This window comes from Balaenoptera borealis (assembly GCF_965194805.1).
Source record: "Balaenoptera borealis genome assembly, chromosome: 15".
Lineage (NCBI taxonomy): Eukaryota > Metazoa > Chordata > Mammalia > Artiodactyla > Balaenopteridae > Balaenoptera > Balaenoptera borealis.
In genome coordinates this window covers 33,112,735-33,123,061 of record NC_138871.1, presented here as the reverse complement: position 1 = coordinate 33,123,061, position 10,327 = coordinate 33,112,735, and positions in this window count along the sequence as shown.

The window sequence follows — 10,327 nt, the reverse complement described above, 5'->3', positions numbered from 1 at the left end:
AGTCAGTACAGGACCCACTCAGAGTTCATATATCTCCTCTGATGTTTTGTATTGCTATTCAATTTTCATGAGTATGTATCTTATCCTTAACTAGTTTATGGTTGGATACTGGGTCTATTTGGAGTCCATAGGAAGAGAAAAACTTAATATGGAAATTAAATTCTTGTCCAACTGTTTGAAGATTCTTGGTAGCGGTCAGAGCTTACTGACTGAAGGGGAATTGAGTGGAGCCTTCATTTTCCCAGAACCTCTGAAAACAAAATCAGGCAGAGATAGGGCTCAAGGGGAGATGTTACAGCATGACGGGACATTATTCTGTATGCTTTAGAATATAAAAGAAAGATATGAAAATAATTTCATGCTTTGGCATTTTTATTAGCATTAATCATTCCCTTCTCTGACCTCTAATTTTATTAAACACCCACTGTATTCTAGACACTTGGATACCAACTTGTCCATAGCCATTTCTTTCTCTACAATTCCCTTAATGTTTTTTATAATACAATATTTAAGAACATAGTCTTTTGTGTTACACAAACCTTTCTGTTTGTCATACAGACCACTTATTGACCATATGAACTTGAGTTGATTACTGAATCTTTCTGAGATTCTGTTTTCTTGCCTATGAAATACTATGTATAAAGTAAATAAGCTACAAGGATATACTATACAGCACAGGGAATATAGTTAATATTTTATAATAACTTTAAATGGAGTATAATCTATAAAAAATATTGAATCACTTGTACACCTGAAACTAATACAATATTGTAAATCAACTATATTTCAATAAAAAAAGAAATTAAAATTAAAATTAAAAAAAAAGGAGATCAAAATACTACTTACCTCATAAGGTTGTTGTGAGACTAAATGAGATAAAGCCTATAAAATAAAGTCTACTACTGGTAAATGGTAAGCATTCATTATCATTATTTAGTGCAAGTTTTTCTTATTTTATTAGATTGAGCCATTTGCAATTGCCATTTTTGTATGTCAAAATGGTAGAATATTGGTGGCTTCATGTGATTCAATTTCGTGTATGTTGTGCTTCTGAATGGGCTTTATGTTGGTTGCTATCAGAGTTAAGGAGACTGATCTCCTTAATAGTGTACATAGGAAAGGATTATGGTGTCCAAAGGCTGGAGGTCCAGGCTTACAAATTTTAAGTTTATTTCAGTCAGATTACACTTCTTTGTATAACTGAGCATTTAACTCAGGGCTGTCTACATAGCAGATGATTAATAAATATTAGAGTAATTTATATACACAAAATAGCTGAACTTTAGGAAATAGGAAACTACTTTTTAAAAATCACCCTATAGTCCTTAGTTATAACATTCCATTTCTGATACCTAAAACCAAGTTGACACATCATTTCAAAAACTCGAGTAGAAAATATGTATGACTTGAGTTGACCTGATTGAGTTTGTAAACTAGATCTATCATATAGAAACTATTTCACTTCAAACCAGTGATTCTTGATGAAAAACAAGGCTGTGCAAATCATAGCATGAAAATGGATGTTGTTAAGGGTGAGGGTTTCAGTCATATCTCTGTCCCTCTCCAAAAAATGAAAAGAGATCCCAGATCAGGAATAAAAAGAGCTAAAAATTGCAGAGCTCTCTCTCTCTCTCTCTCTCTCGCTCTCTTTCTCCAGCCAGGGAGGAGAGTACCATGAGAAGTCAAAGGAAGCTTGGGATCTTCACACCTCAACCCATGCCCTAACCCATCCAATGCTGCCAGATCTAAAAACCATATTTATAGGTGCAACTTTGGTCCCTAGTCTGCGTCCAGAGAAAACAGTTTTGTGATGGTTGTTTAGATGCATGATCATTGGATGTACCTCAGGTGAGTTCTACTGAAAAGCCAGCTTAAGACATATAAATGTAAATTTAAAATATAAATCCAGAGGATGTATTAAAATCTATAGAGACAAAAAGTAGATTAGTGGTTGCAAGGGTATGGGTGCTGGGGTGGGTGGTACTCAGGGGTATTAGCTAAGGGATGCAAGGTTTCTTTTTGTGGTGTTGAAAAATTTCTAAAATTGACTGTGGTCATGTAGTTGCACAACTCTGTGAATGTACTAAAAGTCATTAAATTACACACTTTAATTGGGTGAGTTATATGGTATGTGAATTATACCTTGTTTAAGATCTTTAAAAGAACAAATGGGAAAAAAAAAGAAAAAAGGAAGAAAAAATTTATTTCACAAATCTTTAATCCTACCGTGAAGATATATAAACCCTGTAAGCATTTTGGTGTGTAAGTCTTTCAGACATTTTTCCATGCTATGAGAGCTTTGTAGTAACCTACCTTTTTAAACTTAATGATATAACTTGAATATATTTTGTGTCAATGTGCATTTATATAATCTTTATTACATGGCTACATAATACTGCATTTATTTGCACAGACCTACATGTCCTTACCCAGTCTTTTATTATTAAATATTTAGATTGTTTCTTTCTTTCTTTTCTTTTCTTTTTTTTTTTTTTTTTTTTTTTTTTTACTATTTAAATACTTCTTTGTACCTAAAAAAAGAAAATGAACAGGGAGAATCTTTGATAAAAGACTAGATGATCTCATAAAATTGTCAGTGGTACAAGCAGAAAAATTGACTTTTCCCTTCCATTAAAATGCAGGCTTACATTGTATAAACATGTCTCTATAATACATAAACAGCTACTGTGTGCTGGCATTGTGCTTTGTGCATCTAAAAATGGCAGCAACTATCTGTCCTTAAATCAGGCCTGAATTACCACTTCATAGGCAATATTTCTAATTCCTTTTAGATAATAATTCAAAGTAATGGTATATCATACACCAGATGGAAGGTTGTTCTCTAAGACGTGTTTTGCTTTCAACAAGCTAAACCATAGAATCCAATAATGTTAGTGCCTGAAGATCATCTATTGAAGCCCTACATCATTATATAGTAGATGTGAAATCTTAGGCCTAAAGATGTTAGATGACTTTTCCCAGGTGACTTAGTCTCTAATAGAACTGAGATTTGAACCCAATTCTCTGTGAGTCCAGAGTATTTCTGCCATTTCACATTGGCACCCACAGCCAATCCCCTCTCTACAATACCTTCCCTGCAATGCCCAGCTCTAAAAACCCTTTCCCCCATCGACTTGTGGTGTGAGAGAAGGAGCTTGATCTGAAACAAAATTCTCTTCTTCCACTGCTAATTATACTTAAGAATTGAGAGAATGCTATCTGCTAATGCAATTAACACTAAGATGTGAGTGGCAATAGGTTACTCCTCCAGGGAACATATGTGTTTTAAAAGAAGAGAAGTCACCAGTATCAATACGGCTGTCTTCCAGACTAAGGTGATAGACAATTTCCTTGTCTCCAAAAGGATAGTGTTCTTCATGAAGTTCATGAATAAGCACAAGGCACTGCCAACTTTAAGCTTATTTAAAACTCAGTTTTAGTGGGGGCCAGGCTGAAAGATTAAAAAGAAACAGACATGAAACGTTAAAAAGATAGATTTTATATTTCTTTAAAAAATTATGCCCAGGGAAGCAAGACGTAATTCTCTCTACATTCTTCCCCATGACCTCATCCCCCACTTGCTGCCCACATGAGGATCACCCCCTTTCCATTATGGGAATCATCTGCCCTGACACGTCCTGGACGCTGCTTCTCCTTCCAGCCTTTCAGCACCAAATATTGGACACACATTCTTTAGCAGCTGCGGCTGCTGCTGCTGCCTCATGCGACCAGAAGCCACACGCCACAGTCTACCAAGAGTGATGGAACGGGTTATCACAGATCAAATTCCTGCGGCAGTCACTTCCTCTCCTTATCGGGGAATCGGGGCTTTTTATGAGGGACGGGGTGGATGTTAGCCCGTGCAGAGCACCAGCAGTCCTAACAAGCCTGACTTCTTGCAGTGCAGTCTGGGAGGGAGTTCTCAGCTGTGCTAAGAGAGGATGCTTTTAAAGAGGGAGACCAGACCGGCCAGCCTGGGGCCATCCGTCATGCACTCACTCACCCACAAAGGCCAACTGAACGCCTATAGTTGCCAGACCTGGCTGGGCACAGGGGAGACGATGAGTGAGGCTTGTCCTTGCCCTGGAGGAGGGTGCGTGGACAGTACGATAAATGTGCAGAGTGCCGTGGGGACCCTGCCCTGTCTGACTGTAAGAGGACTTAGGGATTATCAGGCTTTACTCACAAGAAGACCGACACTCAGCAGGTTTGGCACCTATCGCGTGGCCCTCCTTGAATGGGTTGTGCTGCCCATTTTAGAACTCAGAGCTGGCTCCCTGCTCAGCACACTCCGTGCCCTATCCACAGTCCCCTCCCCCGAGAATCTATAGGATAAATCATAAAGAGAGACGTTCATAGGGTCTTTATTCACACCTTGCTTCTGTCATTTCTGGGTTAGATCTTCACGAGTTGTTGAGGCTGTCTTTAAACACAGATTACCTACTCAGGAACACTTCTTGGCGTAAAACTTTCGGAATACCATTCCCAGATTTATTCCCTTCAACTCTAAACCAGCTCAAATACTCACCATTAAGAACATTCACATAATACAGTGTTATAGTAGAAAAGCTCTCCTCTCCTTTATTTTGCAAAAGAAATAAATAAATAAACAAAATTGCTGTTTCTAATCTTTTTTCCTTCCCTTCCTAAACAATTTCTTCCCAAACTCATTAGGTGGGACCCAGCAAAGTAGGTGTCCATGCTGGAAGGATGGAGAGTGGGAACCATGGTGACCCAGAGCAGGGAGTCAAGGTCTGAGTGGGGTGCTTCCCACACAGGAAAGGGGTGCTGGTGGCTCTGGAGGAATCGGTCACTGCAGGATGATTGATCAAATAAGTAAATATATTAATGGTAACAGGAGTCAAATCCCTCACTGTCAAAGAAGGGAGTAACAAACATGGAAAGTGGGAAAGTCAAGTCCCTCACTGTCAGAGAAGGGAGTTACAAATAGGGAAAGTAGGAAACTAAAATAAACCCCGTGGTGTTAAATATAAATCAAGGTATTGGTGTTAACTATGATTGTCAATTAATATAGATCTAAATGATATATGATTGATAAACTGAAAAATTATCAATATCTATAGATATAAAATGCAATGCATATACATCTATTTCTAAACATGTATGACTATTTTAAAATATGTATGTACATACATATCCTCCCTCACTCTGACCACTGAGAAGGTAAGGGCAGAGATACTGCGATACGAGTATCTCTGTGAGCACATCTTGAGCCCAGATCCTGGCTTCTGAACGTCACTCTCCAGTTAAAGGAACCAAAGCTCCTTTTAGAAATGGCTGATTCCAGGACTGGAGCAGGGAAATTACAAGATGAGCCTGGAACATCTGTTGTCCTCAAAAGACAGTAAGGAAGAACACAAGGAATGATAGGGGCACTCAAAAGGAAACAGAGGCCAGTGGAAAACCTTCCCTCTGGCCAAATCGAGGACAGTTTGAGCATCTAATAAATAATCATAGGCATGGATTACAGCCCATTGAATAAAATCGGAAACCTGGCATTTACAGATACAAATAAATAAATGAATCGATTGAATATTCAATGAGAGATGGGATAGTTACATGGTTCCAGAGTATCTCTCAATAAAAACCTCATGAAGTATAAAGGGAAAAGGAGTGACTGACTACATGAAAAAGCTTGGCAGAAGCCACCTTAATCAAGGGATCAAAGTAAGCATCATCAGTAATCAGAACAAAACAAAGCCAAGCAACCCCCGTTGGGATGCGGTGAGAAGAATACAGCATCACTTCAGTGGTACACCTGCCACTAGTGTATAACCTGAATTTAACTATAAGGAAACATCAAATAAAATTAAATTGAGGGATGCACTACAAAATAACTGGTCTGTAATCTTCAAATGTGTCAAGGTCATTAAAGTGAAGGAAAGACTGAGGAACTATTCCAAACTGCAGGGAACTAAAGAGGCTTAACAACTAAATGCAACTCGTGATTCTGAACTGAATCTTTTTTCTATACAGGACCTTAATAGGACAGTTGGCAAAACTTGATTGGGAGCTTAAGAATTAGTTGGTAACAATGTACCAATGTTCATTTCCTGATGTGTTGGTTGTATTGTGGTTACACAGGTAGAAGAATGCCCTGGTTTGCAGGAAATGCAAATAATTCATAGGTAATGGGCATCAGGGTGGCAATTTACACTCACATGGGTCAGGAAAATAAGGTTCTTTTCCCTCTACTTGCAACTTCTATATAATTTTTTAATTGTGTCAAAATAAAAATAAATTATAAATAAATAATGTGGAACTAGTGCTCATCTGTTGATGAAATGTAGAAAGTATTCTGCTCCACCCATTCTTCCTTATTTATATTGGCATGTGAACCCCTGGTTCCCACCCAATGAGACCATTAAAATGGGATATTAATTTGTTACTTTGAACAAGAAAAGCCCCTAAGCAGTGAGCATTGCAGCATTTCCTTTTTAGCAAAGGCATGAGAGGTGACATTCAGTTGATCAGCACACTGTTTAATTATTAAAATTAAATATCCTGATGCACGCTAACTAGCTCTGGTGCTCAGTTTTTGTCTCAATGCTGTAAATAAATTGGAATAGACCCCTTGGTCTGGGAACATGGGAACAGTGTGAAGCTGTAGCTGGCCCCCTGCCAATCTTTTTCTCTGTGGCAACTGACATTGAAAATCTGCTGTGTGTGCATGCATGTGTGTGTGTGTATATGTGTGCATATGCACACGAAGCATAGTGGTAAAAGAGGCCCAGAAACAGCAGGCATTTGATACTCCTCCCAGCTCCAACATTCTAACATTCTCAAATCCCTTTTGGAGGGATCCCTCCTGCACTGTTGGTGAGAATGTAAATTGGGACAGCCTCTATGGAGAACAGTATGGAGGTTCCTTCAAAAACTAAAAATAGAATTACCATAAGATCCTGCAATCTCATTCCTGGACATATATCCAGAGAAAATCGTAATTCAAAAAGATACATGCACCCCTATGTTCATAGCAGCACTATTTGCAATAGCCAAGACGTGGAAATAACCTAAATGACGAATGGATAAAGAGGATGTGGTACATATATGCAGTGGAATATTACTCAGCCATAAAAAAGAATGAAATGATGCCATTTGCAGCAACATGGATGGACCTAGAGATTATCCTACTAAGTGAAGTAAGTCAAAGATAAATGTTATATGATATCACTTCTATGTGGAATCTAAAAAATAGTACAAATGAACTTATTTATAAAACAGAAACAGACTCATAGACATAAAAAAAAAAAACTTATGGTTACCAAAGGGGAAAGCAGGGAAGGGATAAATTAGGAGTTTGGGATTAGCAGATACAAACACTGAAGTCCTACTGCATAGCACAGGGAACTATAATCAATATCTTGTAATAAACCATAATTGAAAAGAATATGAAAAAGAATGTGTATATATGTGTATAACTGAGTCACTTTGCTATACACCAGAAACTACCACAACATTGTAACTCAACTATACTTCAACAACAAAACATAGTGGAACCATCGAATCTCTTTTTGGATGTGTAGGCTCTGAATTCCCTCCTGCAAGATACAGAATAGCTCTCAGACTGAATTTCTGAGTTTTACAATACTAACTTTTATAATACAACTGAACAGAATAGGTAATAGAGTCAATTATGGAATCAGATTTGGGGGTAAGTTACAAAAATTATCTGAGCCTCAGTTCCATCATCTTTAAATTAATAGTAATAGGACTCACCTCGTATACCTGATGTGTGAATTAAATAAGATGATACATGGCGAGAGGCCAGGATGGGGCTGGGCCCACAGGAAATCTCCAATGAACTGTCACTATTATGACTATTTAGTTTGAAAGGAGACACAGAGACAGCAGCTGTGTGGCCTTCAACAAGTCCCACAACCTCTCTAATTCTCATTTTTCAACATGAAACACATACTTAATGCTCCATCGAAAGCCATCGTCCTCTTCTGATGGAGCAGGCTAACCCACTAGCTTTAGGAGCCTGGGGTTGAGGGTGCCATGGAGGTTCTATTTCTACCATCACTCCTGCTGCCCCCCCAGTCTTCCCTGGTTAATTCTTCAGAGGGAGGCAAGGGTCAGAGCTGAGTGATGCAGAAGACAAGTAGATTTTCCAAGGGAATGGACCTGGGTAAAGAGGTGTGGACCAGAGGTGCAGTCCAGGACCCCTTCAACCATATACTGAGTCCCTGTTTGGGGTTATAGAAGCAAGTTTGCTGAGAAATGGCATGGGGAGTTGGATAAATGATGACTTCTGAGTTTTAATGAATCACAAGCAACAGCCCTCTGACCCTACCTGGGCAGCTTCTTCTCTCCTGCAGTCAGAGCGGTAACAGCTTCCTTACACCATCTTCGGCTTGCTGGGCTGTGCCCTCTCATCTTTCTGGATGGTCGAAGATCCCCCAGCGACAGCTCTGGGGATGTCGCTGATGCTATATGATAAGAGGCAGGAATGGAGTTGGGCCACATAGGTGCTGTGTATTGGAGTCTTAAGGAGCCAATATATAACAGCATTATTTCCAGGTTCAGATATGGGAGTTAGACGTACTCACTAGGAGCAGATATATGGGAATCAAAATATCATCTTTATTACCAATAAGAGGTGGGTTGGTTTTGATGTTTGCCCACAGACAGCTGCAGGCCGACACACAGGGCCTGTCCCCAGGGGTTTACCACACAGCTGAATGCAGAAGATGCCAAATTGGGCTTCCCCGGTGGTGCAGTGGTTGAGAATCCGCCTGCCAGTGCAGGGGACACGGGTTCGATCCCTGGTCCGGGAAGATCCCACATGCCGCGGAGCAACCAAGCTCGTGTGCCACAACTACTGAGCCTGTGCTCTAGAGCCCGTGAGCCACAACTACTGAGCCCGTGTGCAGCAACTACTGAAGCCCGCGTGCCTAGAGCCCGTGCTCCACAATGAGAGAAGTCACTGCAATGAGAAGCCCGCGCACCGCAACGAAGAGTAGTCCCCGCTCGCCGCAACTAGAGAAAGCCCGCGCGCAGCAACAAAGACCCAACACAGCCAAAAATAAATAAATAAATAAATTAAATAAATTAAAAAAAAAAAAAAAAAAAGAAGATGCCAAATCTGCAGACAGACATATCCTGAAGGGAGCCTGGAAGGAGGGGGCTACCTATGCCAGCCCCCTCTCCCCCATCACCAATCAGATAAGGTACATCTCCTCCCCTAGGAAGGAGGGAGGAGGAATAGGGCAAAGCTGGAAGCATTTCTACTCTATTGTTTCCCTCCTGAAGAATGGAAGAAATGCCCTCCCCTCCATGGAAACATGAGGGTAGGGGGTTACTGCTCCCTAAACAACCCCCAAAGCTCAAAACTCCGACAACAAAGGTGTATTTCTTGCTAATCTTTTTCACTCTGGGACTCAGGAAGACAGAGTAGCCTCTACTTGGAATATCACTGTTGCTTGCTGCAGAAGGAAAGGGAATATGGTGTCACAGATGCTGGCTCCTAAAACTTCTGCCTGGAAGTGACAAATCCCACTTCCCTTCACATTCATTGGCGAAAACAAGTCACATGGGCAAGTCTGATGTCCATAGGGCAGGGAGATAAAATGCTTTCCTCCCTCTCAGGGAGGGGCATCCCATATTTGAAACAATAATACAGTCTCCTTTACCTCCTTCCAGTGAGAATAGGGGAGATCTGGCTGGGTGACCACAGTGAGATGAAACAAATAATTCTGCTCTGGTAAGGAAGGTGCAAATTTTCTATGGTGACAGGTAAATAGCTGGTGACCTACCAGGAAAGTATATCTGATATTTTATGAACTGCTGTACTTGGCAATTAGTCTGTAGGTCATGGGCGGTGGATAGGTAATCGTGAAGGGCCTTGAACAGCACTTTCCAAAACCAGAACACTAACCAGGGAAAAAGGTTAGATATCAGGTAACTTGGGGATCCTGGGTGTGGAAGAAAGAGGCAGAGGAATAGCCTGCTAACAAGATGGCATTATAGTTGGAGCTTGAGCAAGGAGGTAAGGTGGGCCTTCTCTTTATAAGGACAGGAACTTCCCTGGCGGTCCAGTGGTTAAGACTCCACGCTTCCACCGCAAGGTGCACGGGTTCGATCCCCGGTCAGGGAACTAAGATCCCACATGCCTTGCTGTGTGGCCAAAAAAAAAAAAAAAGGTTTTGAGGACGGGTACAGAAGAGTATTGAGTGTTGGGTGGCTAAGTTGGAAATGAGATACGATGTGAAGGAATCTCAGGGGCTTAGAGAGGGTCAAGGCTGGCAGCTATTGTCCGGGGGGCTTGGTGTGGTCCTTGATCCTTGAGTAGGAACACAGGTGG